The following is an 18599-nucleotide window of genomic DNA, read 5'->3' as shown; positions in this document are numbered from 1 at the left end:
TTTTCCCCTTGGCAATTTAGTATTCAGATTTTTAATTTCTGCCGTATCACTTATCCTTCATCCTTTGCTTTCTAGCTTCCACAATTGATTACCATTTCTTTCTTTCTGCTCTTTATCCTTGTGGGCAGATGCCTTAATTTTTGTCTTTTACTTTCATTTTAATGGGGTTTCTGACAGTAGAGTGTCTTGTTCCGCAAAACTAAACACGAAATAGCAATTGCGTAATAGATAGAAGTAAAGTTCCTTCTTGAAGGCATAATTTTCTCCAAAATTGTGCAAAAGCATCTGATTTCAAAGATATTTCTGAGTCTTATAGCTTAAGTTGTACTAGACTGACTGCCATAAAAGGACTAAGCAGAGTCTCCTAATGCCAGACAATTAGAGTTTCAACATGTGGCCTTTGAGTATGCTGACCATGATTTTCAGAATGCTTACTCAGAAAAGAAGAACCAGAATTTTCTTGCTAACATGGTAAAATAAGATCTTAGTAACTGGTAATAGTTGCAGATAATTATTAATATAATTATCAATATAATTTAAATTGTGTTTAAAAATAATATCAGCAGCAGATTTTTGGTATATAGTCATTTGCCTAACAGACCCTGGCACACCTCTCCTAAATTCCTACTCAAAAACCATAAAGACAACAAAAAGAATGGCCATTCTACACTAAAACTAAAACTGACAGTCAACATATTGCCAGAACTTGGAAGAAATTTCAATAATTATAAAACATATGGGATGGAGACAGAAATCAAAATTATTGATCTGGGTATGCTTTGCCAGCTGAAATAAAATGAAACTGACTGTTTTAGATGAGGCAGGGAGGTTTGTGGTTACTATCTCAGTGCTGTACCCTGGCTCAGAAATCTAAGGTCAGTACCAAGCCAAAAACAGTGTGGCCATCATGCAGTTGTAGAGATACTTCCCTTTGGTTCACAGGACTGATCTCACATCCTCCTTACCCTATCAGTAATTTCTCTTCTTCACTTCTTTGGAGTTTTTAACACCTAGGAAAACATGTAGTGGGAAGTGTGTATGGAAGAAGTATAGAGGGAAAGAAGGAGAAAGCCTAACAGTGGTGTGATACATTCTGGGAATTTAAATATCAACAAATAAAGATTTAGGGGTGAGAGCAGATTCAAGAAGGGCATGCTGGGATTAATTAATCAGGACAAGGAACCGGGCGTTGAGTGTAAGAGAAAACCTAAGTCCAGGACAATAGCAGTAGTGGGATGTGGGCCAGTCAGTGGGAAGTAGGCTAGAAATTGTGTATCTCAATTTTCCTTCCAATTGTAAGTCATTTCTGATTGTAGATGAACAACACACAAGGCCACAGGCAATTCATAGACTGTCTGCTGGCAAACACTAACTCTAAGTCAATATTTTTTTTCTTTAAGGATAATAAATTGGAAAAACCACAACAGCACAAGAAGTACATGAGAAAATACTATAGAACAATCAAATAGAGATAAAAGAAAATCTCTCAAAACATCTCAAAATAATTTAACTGGATGCTTGGTAAAGGTAGTATTATGATTTCAAGTTTTACACACAATGTTACAAGAATAGCAAGAAAGATAAAACAAGATTTAAAAAAAAAAAAACCTGAAATACACAGTTGTTGCCACACACGCAAAAAATTCTGGTCCACATCTCTGTCATACAAGTCATCTGGAATATTTGGGATGTTGATTACTTTAAAATATTGGTTATCAGCCAATATATGTTATCAGCCAAGAGCCAGCTTACTACCTGAAACTCAGGTACAGTGGGGCACTTCAACACTGAAAGGAAATAGAAAAAGTTACAACTGCTGCTGAAAGTGATGGCTTGCCTAAATCTACCTACATGAGCTGCAAAGAAGGAGCTAAGACAACTGCATAACCAGGACCTGGGCCAGCTGCTGCCGGCTCTGGGACTGGATCTATGATGTACCCCAGTCTCATAATGGAAAGGAAGTGAAGTTCCAGTCCAAAAATCTGGTTCTCGTTATACTGCTAATATGAAGTGGAGACAGACAGAGAGAGAGAGAGAGAGAGAGAGAGACAGAGAGACAGAGACAGAGAGACAGGAGAGAGAGAGAGAGAGAGAGGAGAGAGAAATGAGATAAAATAACTATTAAGAAATGTGAGCAATAAAAACAACTAGAGAATAAACTTCTGAAGAAATGCAAATAATAAGCAATATGAAAATGACTTATTATTAAGTCCTTATCAACAGTGACTAAGAAAGTGTAGTTCATAATGAGGACTCTGAAATCAAATGCTTCAAAACCCAGCTCTTGGACAAGTCACTTGATCTTGCTGAGCCTAGGTTTCCTTGTCTGTACAGTGCAGATTAAAATAGTACCTATTTCATTTAATTATTGAGAGGATTAAAGTAATTACAACAGTGCCTAGCACATAGTAAGCTAAAATGCAATGGCAGAACTAAAATCTTCATTGGAAATGGCAGAAAATCAGAATCAGTAACACAGAAAGTCCAATCAATGACAAAGAGGGCAAACTTAAGAAGTTCTCCTAAAGTTTCTAGAAAAAATGAATAGAGATTTAAAAAATAACGATGGAAGATAAAATAAATTTAAAGGACATAGAAAAACATTCTGACATTTTATATAAGCATTCTGACATTTAAATAAGGACATAAATTGTTTGAATTATTATAGATAACCTTGAATTAACAACCATACATAAATCTGTATGAAAAGATAATTTGCCTTCTTTTCAAAGATCCATGAAACACATCCATTGATACTGTACTATACTAAAACAAACTGTGCTTGGCAAAGCCATAGAGTGTCAAGGGACCCTTGGGGTTGCCTTGGTCAAAACTGAGGGGTTCTCATTATGAGTAAATTTCTAGGCCTCTCAATTTTCCATTCAACTAAAAGTTTTCAGCCTTCTATCATTTCACATCTTGTGGTTTAAATTGTTTTATTTTATTTTTTTTAAAAAAGCATTGCAATGGTAAAACAATAACAATTGGTTGAAAATTGCTGCCCTAGAAGTTAATAAATGCTTAAGAGTTGAAATAGGGTATATAGACCCAGTTCTCACACTATTATAAAGCCATACCAGAAATTAGTAATAGAAGTTAAAAATAAAACAAAACAAAACCCTCTGATTGCTTGGACATTGAAATTACTCTTCTAACTCATTATTGACTCAAAAAGGTAATCAAACTACAATTTTAGCCTGTTTGAAAATGTAAACATTATATATCAAAACCTACGTAAGATGTGAACAAATTAATGCTCAGGGCACAATCACAATCTCAGACATTTTTATTATTAAATGACAATTTAAAAAATAGGCATCCCATTCACTTATTAGGATTTTTTAAATTAAATCAAAGAAAAAATTGTAGAGATAAAAGTAAAAAAACAAGTGAAAACAAGAAATGAAAAATATTACAATGATAAATCTAAGTGTTGAATCTTTGTGAGTTAAAAAATAAACAAACAAATAAAAAAGGCCATGAATTAGACAAATCTCTGGCAATTATAATTTAAAAATGAGAAAAAAACATAAAATTAATAAAAGTTGTGTAATAATGAGTAGTAATAAGATAATAATGAGTACATGTAGTAATGAGGAAGTGGTTGTAATTACAAACCCAAAGGAGATCATAGTCTTATAGGAGAATGTTCACACTCTGGGCAGGGAATAAAAATTAAATTCATATATCAGGAAAGAAACCAATATATAAATCAAAAATTTTTTAATGTGCTAATTTTTTTATCCTGTTCCTCTACCTCCAGTCTGCTCAGCAGAGCTAAGGTTTTACTCTAGATAACAGTCTCCAAACTTTTTGACACCAGGGACCAGTGCTTTTATGAGAATCTAATGCCTGATGATCTGAGGTGGAGCTGAGAAGGTAATGCTAGTGCTGAGGAGCATCTGCAAATACAGATGAAGCTTTGCTCACTGGCCTGCCACTCACCTTCTGCTGTGTGGCCCAGTTCCTAACAAGCCACAGACCAGTACCGGTCCGTGGCCAGGGATTTGGGAACTCCTGCTCTAGCACATATTGGCATTTTTGTACCAGGATACAGTGAGTTAAAATGTGGCTTCTGACGTGGTGGGAAATGACAATACGTGTGTGTGTGTGTGTGTGTGTGTGTGTGTGTGTGTGTGTGTGTGTGTGTGTGTGTGTGTTTATGTGTGTGTATGTGTGTGTGTTAACCTTTACCTACTGTTCTCTCTAAACATGTGTTGAGCTTTGAGTGTCTCCCTGATAATCAGAAAAGAGCAGCTACATGAAAACTAGAGAACATTCTAGGTCCTGGCTAACATTTTTTAGTTTGTCTGGCCATGAGTCATGCTCTCCCCAGTTCAGCTCTGTGCATATGCCTTGTCTAGATCTAAAGCACGTTTTCAAAAAGAGAAACCCTGGGACACCCTGCTGAGTTGTGGATGTCTGTTAGAAAACAAAACTCCCTTTATGATTGTTCTGATTAAACTTGGTATATTTTACAACAGCTTTTATAAAATTCCCTAGAGACAAAGTTCACAACCATGAGAGCTGATTTTAATTTTTATAATGTGGTATGTTGAGTTATTAAACTTAGTCTTGCTGGAAAAAAGTTTCACTGGGATATTCAAAATAGGAGCTTACTTCCGACACTTTCTTTTGCCTTGGCATGGTCAAGGTAACACAGTCCTATTGCATACGTTCAGGAGAGGTTCCAATGTGAGGCTCTGGCAAGTCTTTACAGGGTAACAGCATTAATGAACATTATTTATTTCTTCATAAGCCCTGCATAAAATAACATCTTTGCAAAGTGTGATGCAATAACCTTCTTAGGTTTTCCTCCACTGCAATTGTGATTTTTAAAACTATCATTGCAAGAACCTGTGGAAACAAGACTTTCAGATGCACAATTCATTATGTGCCCTACTGGGTAGGATTTTTTTTTGTCTTATCCTTCAGTATTTCTGATGATCCCATTCACTATTTTGGATCTAACTCAAGCTTTCGATTATCCTACTATTTTGTGTCTATAGAGTATATTTTTATTCCTAATTCAACTACAGTTATCTCATCGCAATATTGGACTTGCCCCCTTTGAATAAAAACTTAGTCGTAACTAAGGGGACTTTGGAGTTGTTTATTTTTTGGTAGCACATGTATACGAAATCACATGGTATCAATCCATTACATTAGAATGGTCTCAGGGATCTGGTTTATGTGTCCAATAAGGTCAGGCTACAGGGCCTATGAGCAAATGTGACCTCTTTAATGGTACGAGAAGCAGAGTTCTAAAGATGCCTTAAAGATTTCCTGGTCACCTAAATAATCTTACCAAAAAAAAAAAAAAACTTTAATGATTTAAGTGTAAATAGATTAGACACATATGGATTCAATTTCACTTCAAGTACACATGAGTTGTTAAAATCCAGGGGAAAGAGTTTAGGGCAAAACGTGTTTTTGGCTTAGAAAAACCCAAACATTGAAAAAAAACAATTGGAACATTTGTCTAGCCCCAAATACCACTGGGTCAGCTTATCCCTTACTGTCAATTTACAGCTTGTTCCAGGAAAGCAGAATATGCCTCATCTATTCTTGTCTCCTGTGAAAAAATGATCTCAAAATAAGATGCGTCTTCGAAAAAAATATTTGAGGAAAAACTTATCAAGCCTCCCAAATGTTTTTGTAACACACTAGGATATCATTTATATCAGTCCAATAAAACTCTGATATCTCTTCTCTACAGATGAGACTCACTTTTGGTCCCATCTTTGAGGTGTTTGCATTTGCTTACTTTGTATTGTTAGTGAGTATTTGCAGCACCCTTGAGAAAAACTCTTTTCTTAACAGCAATAATCAATTATTTTAAAATATGCATTGCTTTTCAAAGACTCAACAAGCTCTGAAAATAAAAGTACTTCAAAATACGATATAAAATTGTTTGAACTCCTTTAAGTTCTTGAGAACCTCTGAGCTCACTCCATTGCTCAGAAGTGCCTTCTGAGTTTTTATTCAAAGGGGGCAAGTGGAATTGATCGCCCTATCTTTTTGTTGAGGCGATATGTAAGAGGGGCCAATAATTGTGTAGCCAGTGAAGACAGCGGCTGTCTAAGACTTGTCTGCCAAACAGAGAGATAATTCCATTACACCCAACACAGTGTGTGTGTGTGTCTGTTTATGCACACACATGCCCGCATGTGTGAGTGTATGTTTGCTGATAGTGGTAGAGACTTGTCCATAATACCTAAAGAACTAAACAAGAGCTCTACATGGATAAAAAGGTGAGTAATCAGCAAATCAAGTGAATTTTTTTGCTAATAGGCCTTGTCATAATCATTTATATTTGGCATTGTGAAGTTTTAGCTAATTGTTAGAAATATGTATATCTACTTGTGTTGATTTTTTTTTACACATGTGGAGATTCTAGTGTTGCAATTCTGAATACAAACTAAAATAAAAGAGTGCATCTTTATAACAATGGATATTCTATAAAATTATTTAGACAGTTGTCTCCATTAATGTGTTGATAGAGTCAGCATTGTCATAGGTAAATAAAACCAGTTGATAATTCAAATTATGTATTAGTCAATAATACAGCATCCTCATTTTATCAGAAGTGCTCACCAGGCAGATCATAATGATGGTCAGAGTTCTGAACATCTGCCAAGTACCATGTGCTTTACCACAAGTATTACTCATCTTCAGCAAAACACTTGCATTTAATGTTCTTAACCCTATTCTCTAGATGAGAAAATTGAGAGTCAAAGTCTATAAATGATTTGACAAAGGTCACATACTTGTAAGTAACAAAAAAAAAAAATGATATTTGAATCCAGATCTGGGTGATCACAAATCCACTCTGTCCTCTTTCCGAGTTCCCTCTCAGGTCTTTGATCAAGAAGATCAGAAGGAACAGCATAACTGTGATGGTGGCAATAACACTAAAATAGCAGCGAACAGTTGAGATATGATGGTATGAGAAGCAACATTTTAAGTTCTTTATGAAATAGGCTTCATAGCAACCATATTTATTGTTTATAATGTGACAGATTATATTTTAACTTTTAATGAGCTTAATGTTTTAAGTGCTTTACATGCATCAGCTACTTTGATTCTCATATGCCAGAAGTATCCGTATGGGTTAGAAAAGAAAGCTAACTCATTAACTTTCCCAAAGCTACCCAGATAGTAAGTGACAGAGCCAGGATTCAAAGGCAAGGATTATGGTCCAGGATTTCAGGCTTATAACCTCTGTGTTTTACTGTCTTTCTTAGACAAGATGCTGGAGAAGAAAGAAACCAAAGTCTAAAGATTTCATTAAGGTGAAATTTCAGGAAGATCCAGTATTGGCAAAGGCTAGAGCCTTCCTCTGAATTGAATGACAGAAAAAAAGATTAGAGATAGATAGGTTAGAGGTTGTACAGACTCACATTGGATAATTTGGATGTACTTACAGATATAGGAGGATAAACTTCTGATCTGAGTGAGAAGGTGGGGTTAGAACTGGGGGCTTATAAATCATGGAAAGTAAATGAAACAATTCTCACAGGACAAGCCAAAAAAAAAAAATCCTCAGGAAATTAATGAAGCTGTAGTGGACTCGGCTTTTGTTAGGCCAGATTAATTGGTGGGGGAGACTATCATTCTCACAAGGTCAGGGCCAAGAGCTGCTTTCCAGCATCAGAAGTGAATCTGTGAAGAGGCACCACTCCCTCCCCGGTTTGTCACAAACACGAGGTTTTGAAGCAGTTGCTAGGGGTGGGAAAGGTAGAGCCTGTGATTCTGGAGAGAGTGCAGCTGACTGGCCTATTGTAAGGTGAGATGTGTGGATTTATCTCATCATCTTTGGGCCCAACTGGGGTGGTCATGTGCAGAACAAAAGCAATAATGTCACCTCACCAAGGGACCAGAGAAAGTCCTCTTGACAGAAAAGCTCCTCAAAATTCATTAATTCAATTTTGTCATTTCTCTCAATTTCTAATAGAAATTTGTTTGTAAAGTGGCTGAGATTTCTAATTTTTCACAATGATTCTAATTAAATAAAACTTCCAGTTATAGAATAAATAAGTCATGGGGATGTAATGTGCAGCACAGAGAATATAATCAATAGTATCATTATCACTTTGCATGGTGACTAAATCTATAATGGTGAACACTTTGTAAAGTATACAAATGTTGAATAACTATGTTGTACACCTGAAACTAAAAATATTGTATGCCAAGTATACTTAAATAAATAGATAGATAGATAGATAGATAGATAGATAGATAGATAGATAGATAAATATCAGATTGAAACTGTGTTTCCATCCTAGGAAAATTAAGCAGATACTGCATGGTCCTTACCTTAGGTTGCCCAGTTTGGTATGTATTCAACACTTCAATTCTAAATTTAGGGGAATTGGACGTTAGCCTGCCTCTCTCTCTCTCTCTCTCTCTCTCTCTCTCTCTGTATGTTTGTGTGTGTGTGTGCACGTGTGCGTGCGTGTGTGTGTATAAGTGTGTACATAAATAATCCAAAGAAGTTTAATTTGCTCACCTGCTATCAGGAGCTGTAGACCATACAAGGAAGTCTCTACAACTCAATTCGTGTGCCTGTTTTGGTCAGGGAGACTCCCACTGTAAGTTATAGATGACATGCATGGACTGCTTAAACATTAGGAAATGTACTGAATATGTAACTGGAAATATAGAGAGGTGCACTTCAGAGTCAGTTTAACCCATTACTCCAACTCCTTTTCCCACAGTTCCCCAGGCTGTTCTCTCTCCTATTTCTGTGTTGGCTTTATCTGTGCAGTTTCCCTCATGGCAGCAGAAATAACTACAGTAATTTCTGACTTCATCCACATGCTGCAATGTCCAGAGAAGGGGAAAATATGTCCCTTGCAGTAGCTAGTCTTAAGAGAGAGGAAATTTCTTGCTCAGATGCTTTCATCACACTGCCTCTAGTGCCTAATTAACCCAAACTTCTTTGGTCCAAGGAACTCCATGCACTGATCAGCTTAGCCCTAGCATTTCAATCAACCAATGTCCAGAGGCATGAGGTTGTCCCAAGACCAACCACATCTGCTCCTGGTTCTGGGGTTGAGCAGCTTCTCTGAGGCCCATGAGCTCTGAGAAGAGAGGTGGATACCAGTCTAAAGCTGGGGTTTCATTAGGCAGGAGAAAAGAGTGAAATGGATGTGGGACAGAGTATGCCCTGAGCATCGCTAGAAAGGGGGAGGGCAGATGAAGAGAGCTATGCAGCTTAGCAGCTTCCTAGACAGCTGAATTTTGTGAGTGGCTGAACGGGGTGATGAGCTCTACATTGCAATACCTCTGAAGGAATCTCCATGGAGCACAGCTGCCTTGCTCCAAGGAGCAAGTCCATGGGCTGAGTACTGCTTTGGACAATAGCTGAAAAGAATTGCTTAGAGATGTGATACTTGCAGTGCTCCTGTTTTGGTACTTAAATGGGATTTAAGTTTCTGAAGAGCTGTTTTTTCATAGTCTGGTGCATTCTGACAGCAGGCACTAGAGGGCTCATGAGGACACCTTTCAGAGCTGCCCTCTAGAGGTGGAGCCCAGAAAGGTGGTGCTAAGCAGGTCTGAAGCTCAGAGCCTTGGGGCCTGATTGGAAGGCAAGCCATCACAGAACACCCTGCCAGTGCAGCCACTGGAATGGAAAAGCTGGTCCAGCTACTAAAGACAATGTATTGGTCACCCATGAGAATGACACTTGGAGTAGTTACAGCTATGCAGTCCATATATGTAACTACAAGCCATATGTGGTTACTGAGCACTTGAAATGTGAATAGTTCTAAAGGAAATATGCTCAAAATGCCAAATACACACCGAACCTCGAAGGCTTAGTATAAAGAAAATAATATAAAATATTATCTCAATATTTGTATATTGATTATATGTTGAAATGATAATGTTTTAAATTTCTTACTTAGTTAAAAGAAATTTAAAATTGCATATGTTTGTGGCTGACATTATAAATCAATTGGATATGCTGTACTAAGCCATTAGCTAAGGAGATAAAGCAACTAGGTAGGGGACTAGAAGGCAGTGGAAGGGTTGGACACACCGAGGACTCCTGGGAGAATGCTTGAGCCAATTTGCAGAGACCATTCCTTTATGTTCCTGTCCTGGAGTCAGAAAGTTCCATAGCATGAGCTTCCTAGGAGTTTGATAATGACGATAATGATGACAATGAAAACTTTCTCCCAATGAAATAATCCAGCCTCTAACAGGTGCCACCTTCAATTTTCTACAGACTACTGAAAAGCAACCACATCACTAGGATGCGCATGTCTCCGCAATAACTCAACACCCAGCATATTAAATGTATCCCACGGTTGCCCCCCAGAATTTCTGTGTGAATCAGAACAGATGACTAATGTCAAACCTGGATACAGGAAAAAAATAACTATTTTACACATGCATTGATCTTTTTTTTTTTTTCAGAATAAAAAGCACTCGATCATTTGGCATTTAGAGACTAGAAAAATGAGCTTTTATGAAATAGTGCTGTTTGTGTGATATGTCTTTTTAGAGATAGACACATCTGACCTTTCCGTTAACATCACCTATCATTGGTTGGGATGTGTCAGATAGGTATGTTGTGTATCACCTTGTTTATCAGAGCAGCACAATGAAAATATTCCAGTTTCTTCCCCTTTCAGAGGGCTGAAGTTCATTACTTTTCAATAATTTTTATGTAACTTGTTGAAGACAGGTGGAAAACACAATCTGTTAAAACAGAGACTTCTCAAAAGTTTTGGCCATGGCCAAGGTGAAGAATCAAAGCAAATAAGAATGAAAGCAATCATGACAAATAATGAATAAAATAGTGACTCTTAATTCTAATTTCTGGGGCACTAATGTGAGCATTTCTTAGACTATCAAAGTGGTAGGAGCTGCTAGTGTCAATATCCAAGAATACGTCTCTGGCTTTCTTGTGCCATCTGATCATACCTTTTCACCATCTCAGCTTCTGACTTCAAAGCTACTTTTGACCTCAAAGCTACTGCCAAGGCCATTCCATAGAGCACTCTTACCTCTACCCCTCTCCTCTAATTTCAGAGGAAAGAAACCAAGCTTTCTCTACCTGCCCACCAAAGATTAGGAAGCTTTTTACTTCATAAGTAGCAATGATGGCACAAGTCTAAATATTTATTTCACATTAAGAAAGGTAGGCTTGGCACTTGACAATGAATGGGATTCCTTCTAGAACATTTATAACAGAACTGTGTGCATCTTTCAGCAGTTGCTTCAAGGAATGACTTCTTAAAATATCCATACCTGAAACATACACAGTTCTCAAATGCTACACCTCTATAGGCAGAGCCCTCATTTGAACATACAAGTTCCAATACACCTGCCAAAACTCAACCCCACCACTAATGCAAGTCAACTCTATTCAAGAGCATTGCATCCCTTTCTGCCTGAATTCTATTTAGTTTCTTTCAAAACAGTAGCAAAGCTGATTTTGCCTTTTGTTTAAGATGTTTCAACAAATCCTGAAAATCTACTGAAATGATAGCACACTTCCTTTTGCATCCACCTTCCAACCCCAGTACAACTCATAAAAATACCACAAGCTTAATACAAAGAGAATAAAATGCAGTGAGGTTAACATATAAAATATGCATATCGATCTTGTTTAGATCCTAAATTTTGCTTTCATTAGTCAATATCCAGTTTCTATTCTGCCCAAGATCCTGTGGTAGAAACTATGAGAGATACAAGGGTCAAAATAGGATTGCTGTCTTCAAGATACAATTATGGCAGGAGAAAGGACTAAACAAGTACACAGGTAACTATAGAACCTCCTTAATGTGTGAGCACTCAGGGTAGACACAAATTAGTAGGACTTTAAAACTGCAGCCCACAATATCAATTTTTAATGTTGAACCCATATCTATTACTAATTAAAACTCTTTTAAATATGCAAAAATTTCTGCAATTATTTAAGACAAAATTCAAGCATACTGCATGGCCTGCCTTGAGCTGTCTCTGTTTCTTTTGTGGCCGTTATTTTGTGACTGCAGGGGGAGGTGTGTGTAGTAACCACAGGTGTTGTGGAGGGGCAGCTATGAACAACAGATGGGCAGCAAGGTAGAGACAGGATTGTGAGTTTGGAGATGTCTAGGATAGGACCATCAAGAGTACTAAGCAGATAGAGAAATGGTGGGAAAGCAGAATAGGTAAAATGGAAGTTTTGGGCTTTGTCAGAGGCATAAGTGGGGCGATTAAGAAGGGCACAGAAAGTGACAACATAGTGAGTCATGCTCTTAGAGTTTTGGTTTGGGGCCAACTGTATAATAAGAACAATTTGAAGCTTTTGGTCGGACCACTTCAATCTGCCTTCTTATCAATAACCCAGTGTTCAAGAGAAAATATATAATTCCTTTCTTTTTAATTTCCACACTTTATATTCCCATGGGGTCTGGAACTTTTAATGAGTCAACACATCTTCTTCTAAAGACAGTTCCTCAAATCTGTGGTTCTATCTATTGCCTAAGAGTCATTTGATCGCTTTAGATTAGGTTTTATTTTTACATTTAGGCAAAAAAATTACCTAATTTTCAAATAATTTTATTTATTATCATGCAAAAAGTGGTTTATTTTAGAATCCTGGAATCTTTCAAATAAAAAGTCCAAAGAACTGATATGTAGTTAAGAGGAATGGCAGTTTTAGTTCTTGCTATTAATGTGAACATTATCGGTAGTATTACTACTGGTAAAGTAGGCCCTGAGAAAGAAGATACCTACCAGGAAGGGCTCCTGGTAGCTAACTGGGCTAAAATTTTAAACACAGAGCCTAGAAGCCATTTCTAAATGAGCTTCTCATGCAAGCCACATCTCAGGGAGAAGCTTCCACTGAACTGCCTGCCTCCAGCACTGAACTGCTTGCCTGTACTTTGTTCCTGCCAGCTGAGCCAATCCTTACAAAGGAGTTCTCAGAATCCTATTTCAACAAATAGGACTGAGATTTTCCCTGTCCAATCTGAGCTGTGCAGCTAGACCCTCATTAGTATCCTCACCAACCAATCAGAGTGGCTTCATTTTGAACAATCAAGACAGTGCTTTTGGACCAAACTACCAGGATTTGGAGTCCTCATTTGCATGAGGACCAATCAGGAATCAGAGGCAGGAACTTGTCTCTCTATAGGTCAGCTCCCCTGTGATTCAGGGAGTGTATTTTCATTTTCCACTGACAACTAAACTCTGGCCAGAGGGAACCACTGAAGACATCTCACCAGAGCAGAGCTGTCTAACTTGAGAGGGGCTTTGAGGCCTGAGGCAACCCTGCATTCCACAGTTGTACTATAGTGCTATTGCCATGTATGCACTGAATAAAGTTACCTTTCTTACCACACCCCATGTTGGGGATTCCTCATGGCCTTAAATTGGTGCCAGTGACCATTGGTTAACAGTAAACAATACAGCTATCCTTAAAAGCAATAAGGAGATGAGTCAGTCTCTTACCATGGGACTCCTTTTGCTGCAGCAGAATGATAGTATCAAGTTTTGAAAAGAGGGAACGAGAATGTTTTAAATACAGGGTTCCCCTCTCTCAAAATATAAAGTAGTGCTTTTGACCATGTAGTAATTTCATACAATGAATAAAAATTAAAAACCACTAATACATCTGAAAATGCAATTTGCCAAATTTTACTGACTGATAAATTATAGACTGCATTGACTTACTATGACAAACGCTAGTGGAATATGGAAAGCTAAATGCTGTTTTCCCATTGGCTGGTGGCTGGTCTTTAACGGCAAGGGAAGACCAGAATTGTAAACAGGAAGTCATCTCCATGGCAACGGCCATTCGACTTAACTTTTTAACACTTAAAGCGGTAATTACTTTATTTTTTATTTCCATTTTTATAATTTTCACAGTTTATAATAGCAGTGAAGACCTTCGGGTCAGGCATTTCCTGGCTGTTAATAACAGGCTGACTTAAGGCCACCAATGCATGAACTTGTGCCAATTTTTTTAAAATGAAAAGAGCTGTGATTTTTTTTTTCCTTCCTGAAGACTGTAGCATAAATAAATGACAGAATTTTATGTTCACACACATGGTGTTTTGATTTCCTGCAGACGATAACATCAGGGAGGAGACTGATAATCGGCTGTGGGTGGTGTGGGGGACAGGGCTTGGGTGGACCCTTCTGGATGGAATGTTTAAAGATAATCCTGGGGGACTGAGAGAAGACAAGACTGAGATTCATGCAGGGCAAAACTGAGACTATAAAGATTCATGGCCTCAGAGACCAGGGAATGTTTTGTTGGAATCAGTGATCAGTCAGTGGTTCCTTCTGAACTCGCCAAAGCGGTGAAGACAAACTCGCCACAGGGGTCGGAGTCCTGGGCAGCTTCCTGGCCTTTGCTCACCCAGGAAATTCATCTCCCTCCTAGGAGATAACATCGAGGCATGGGTTGTCTTGGGACAAGAGGGAACAATTAGGTAAAGCCATTACCTTAGGCAATAGAACATCACCTGAGGTAGCCAGAACACAGCTGTCACCCTCTACAGGAGAGGTGGGGCTGAGAGAAAGGGGCACGTTGCTCCTCAGAGTCCTGCCAGCAATTTTTAATTCAGCTCTAAAATCTCTCTCTCAGCTCCTGGTCTCTGAAAGAAAGAAGAAAAGGACACAAGAACTCTGCAGCAATCCTCTTCAGCTTTTCCTGCCCATAGCACAATATTATTAACTATCAATGTGTATGTATTGAAGATGAAAAAGGGAAGATGGGAGAAAAATCTCTGAAAGTCACACCTGCTGCTGCCAGAGCCCTGGAAGCCACCCCACTGCCACGAGGCCCCAGAGAAGCAAAGAGAAAGGGGAAACTAAGGGAGTCAGGCACACTAACTGCCAAATTGCCTCCTAATACCAAACTCAAACTTGAATAGACTCTCCAAACAAAGAGAGCTGCTATCAGTAGGAAGAAAAGGAAGACTGATACCAAAGATGAGAGAAGAATTCTACAGAAAATGAAGATGTGCACAGTCCAGGCACAAGAAACCCAGGAATCCCAGAGACGCCCTGCAGATTTTGTACTTCCTTGATAAATACTGGTATTCTGACAACTGCACAGTTTGAGATAAAATTATTTTCAAATTTTATTTAAAAATAAAACAGAAATTAATTTAACACATTTTTTTCTTTTGTTTTTCATTTTTGAAAATTAAATGTATTGGGATAACATTGGTCAATAACATTGTATAAACTTCAGGCGTACAACTTTATAATATGACCTCTATATACACGTTTTATGATATATTTTTAGAACTCAGAACCCATCACTGTTGGAGAAGGGATAGAATGTCTCAGGAGCTGAATGACAAAGGGATAGAATGTCTCAGGAACATGGACTTTTTTTTTCTCTTGTAGTATTTGAGAGGATTCCTCTTGGACTCCTCTTGTAGAAATTTTGTGATCATCACACTCATCAGCCACATTGACGCAAATACCTTTGGATGTGGGACCATTAAGGTTAGTTCTTTTCTGTCAAGTCTCTCATCACAGTTTTTCTTTTTTAACTTAAAACCTGAGATACTGTGATCTGTTTCCCGCCTGTCATCCAAAGCAGGTTACCTGGATTTTCCAACATTATCATTAAGATGACATCACTCATGAGTGCCAGAATTTCTCTTCTCAGATCCGAGTTTCTTAGATTTAGAATTCTATTATTTTTTTCCTTTTCCCTCAAAGTCGGTTTCAGCTTGTGAAAAGTTGTTAAACAATGTATTAAACGTTGGGAGTCTCCAAGCTCTCTCTATACGTTCTTTATCCAAACTATCGAAAGACGTCACTGGATTTTATTCCGCCTTCATATTTTTAACATCCTCCAGAGGAGTTTTACACTGCTATGTATCGCCTAAATACATAAATATTAATAAAGAAATCTTTAATAAAGTTAGGTAGAATTGAGGGGAAATGGCAGTGCTATCATGTGTCTTTGGTATGCCAAGCATTGTGCTAGTAAAACAGATATTTCTTTCAGCCCACATGAGCCTGGGTGTAGCAAAGTTAAGTATTGAGCTTGGCTCTCTAGCAGACTTGCAAAATATTCTTTCCAATCAAGCTCTTCAGATTAGGTTGAGAGAATAATCCTGACAACTCACAAAACTTCATCTTCTTAAGTGTCCCTCAGTTGTCAATTGACACTGGAACTTCAATACGAGTGGGAGGGGTAGCAATTGTACTCTTCCTGTATTCTGATGCTGATGGCAGATGCTTACTTATTGTCTGACATTGCATAGCAGGACCAATCTCATCATTATATGCTCCTGGCAGGGACAAAATATCTCCTTTGTTAGATTGTGAATTAGATCTATTTTCATTGACAAAAAGCTCAGTGAAGATAGGTGTCACACCTGCTTTATGTTCTGACATCATCTCAATGTCAAGCACATAGTAGACACTCATTATTTTTGAATGACCAGAAGTGACTCCAGCTGCAGCCTGTACTGGTCCCAGGTAATCTATCAGCTTTCCTTTCCTGAAGCAGCTTCCAGTTTACACTCCTCCAGCTCTCTCAACCTTTCTCAGAAGATTCATTCCCCAACACCAAAAAAATCTACTCTCTCTCTCCCCCGCCCCTCCATGTTATTGACATTAAAATTTTTGCAAAGTTACCACCATCATTACAGAATACCTTCTTAAAATAGTGGGTGAATCTACCCTCTTTTAATTTCTTAACTAAGATTTTTCAATATGTCTTTGCCTTTGGCACATATGTCATGTGTTTTGACACAGAACACCACTGAGATTGAAGTAGCAGTGAGATACAGATTAGACTTCACAGTCTTTCTTAGGAAACTACCAGTCTGATAATTGCCTCCCTGTGCCCTTCTCTTGTGATCTATATACTTTGATAGCCCTGAGCCATCAGTAGAGTAAGCAACAAGCTCAAAACTGTTTCTGTGGGTTGAAGCCAATGGATATAGATGGATTTACTCCATACCTAGCTTGGAGCCTCATTTTTTATTCTCTGATGCTATATCCTTTTAGTTTCCCAAAGAGTAGATATCAAATGTTTCCTGAAGTAGTTTGGCATAGATGAGGAAGTATTTATTGAGGAGGTGGAGTCTATATTGAATATTTAAGATGGGTGGGATCCACATGTGGTGTGATCGGAGTTAGCATTTACAGACAGAGCTATCACAGGAGATAGTGGAGTGCTCAGTTGCCTGTGGTAAGAGGGTCACAGGGCCCATTCCAGAAGACAGTAAAAACACTACAAGGGAGTGAGAATCCCAAAGTCCAGTGTAAGAAGTGGATCAGAGAACAGAACATGTAATCAAGTTTCAAACAGAAGTTGGGTCTATGGGAGAGACCCAGAGAGTTTCCTGAGTGGTTTGCTTGTTCACTCTAATTGGCATGGCTCCTCAGGGTTACTTCCTTTTAAGAGAATCTTGAAGGCTCTGATGAATCTTTTTTTTTTTTTTTTTTAAGGTCAACTCGTGGTTGACCTCATGGATTGCAAGGACTTTGTCAGCCTACAATCCATTATTTTTATTTTTTATGCCTACAAGCACCTGGTCTTCCTAGGTGGTCTCCCATTCAAGTACTAACCAGGCCCAACCCTGCTTAGCTTCCAAGATCAGATGGGATTGGGCTTGTTCAGGGTAGCATGGCCGTAGACAGATAAATCTTATGAGAAAATACAGCAAAAACATAAAGATGACCTTAACCAAGGTGTGTCTTTGGAAGGTTCACAAGAAGATGTACAGTTGGATGGGGCCTAGAGGACCTGGGTAATCATGAGGACAGTCTGGGCCTGGACCTGAGGACATTGGAGAACCATTGTGGACTTTTCAATGCATGCAACATGTATTTATAAAATATCTACAGTGAGCCGAGCACTGAATTTTCTGAAGGAAAAATTAAGGAAGCTGAACTAGGTGGTAGGCTGCAGGAAGGGGTGGGTAGGAGGTGGGGACAGGAGTAGACTTGGGGAGACAGAAAGCTTAAATTTCCCTTAGGCTCTAATCAAACTTAAGTAATTATATACCACAGCAGGAATCAAGGTCTACACATTCCCTTTATGTCCCTATTTTGTTTAATTAATGTCCTTTTCAGGATAAGGAAAAACAAGGATCCCTGTGATTTTCATCAAGTTCCAAGCATTCCTACTTCATTTATTATTTTTTTTTCTTTCATTTGACAAATATTTATTGAGCACTCACTAACCTCTAGGTACTGTGTTAAACAGTAAGGATACGCTGATACTCAAAACCGATGCAGTCTCTGCAATCATGGTGCTTATAGTATACGACAGGTCTTGGAAAACATTTTTTTGTAAAGTGACAGGTAGTAAATATTTTATGGCTCCTTTTGCAACTACTCAACTCTACCAATGTAGCATGAAAGTTGTCATAGACACTATGTAGATAATGAGCATTGCTGTGTTCCAATGAAACTTTATTTATAAAAATAGGTGGAAGACCACATTTAGCTTGCAGATCATAGATGTTGACCCCTGGTCTAGAAAGGAAGTCCCTAAGCATGTAATTTTAGTGAGCATGCTGATTGTTTTAAAAGGGGAAGAGTGATACAAAAACAGAGAGTAAGTAATCCTAAATTGTCAAATAGTCTAAAACTGAAGGTGTGGTGTTTAAGCT

At 38.1% G+C, this 18599-nt stretch overlaps 1 long non-coding RNA gene and 1 pseudogene across 1 annotated transcript in view; one reads left to right on the top strand and one right to left on the bottom strand.

Annotated features, from left to right (window-relative positions):
* Positions 1–15123, top strand: part of LOC120583891 (uncharacterized) — a 40862-nt gene extending 25739 nt beyond the window's left edge. Inside the window, exon 2 of the long non-coding RNA XR_005647891.1 lies at positions 14594–15123. This is a non-coding gene — a long non-coding RNA (uncharacterized LOC120583891). The remainder of the gene's footprint in view (positions 1–14593) is intronic.
* Positions 15124–17500: 2377 nt separating this feature from the next.
* Positions 17501–17620, bottom strand: LOC120583915 (uncharacterized; annotated as a pseudogene).
* Positions 17621–18599: the final 979 nt, after the last annotated feature.

This window comes from Pteropus medius, unplaced genomic scaffold, assembly GCF_902729225.1.
Source record: "Pteropus medius unplaced genomic scaffold, Ma_sr-lr_union100, whole genome shotgun sequence".
Lineage (NCBI taxonomy): Eukaryota > Metazoa > Chordata > Mammalia > Chiroptera > Pteropodidae > Pteropus > Pteropus medius.
The sequence above is the reverse complement of the archived record's forward strand: the minus strand, read 5'-3'. Positions and strand labels throughout refer to the sequence as shown.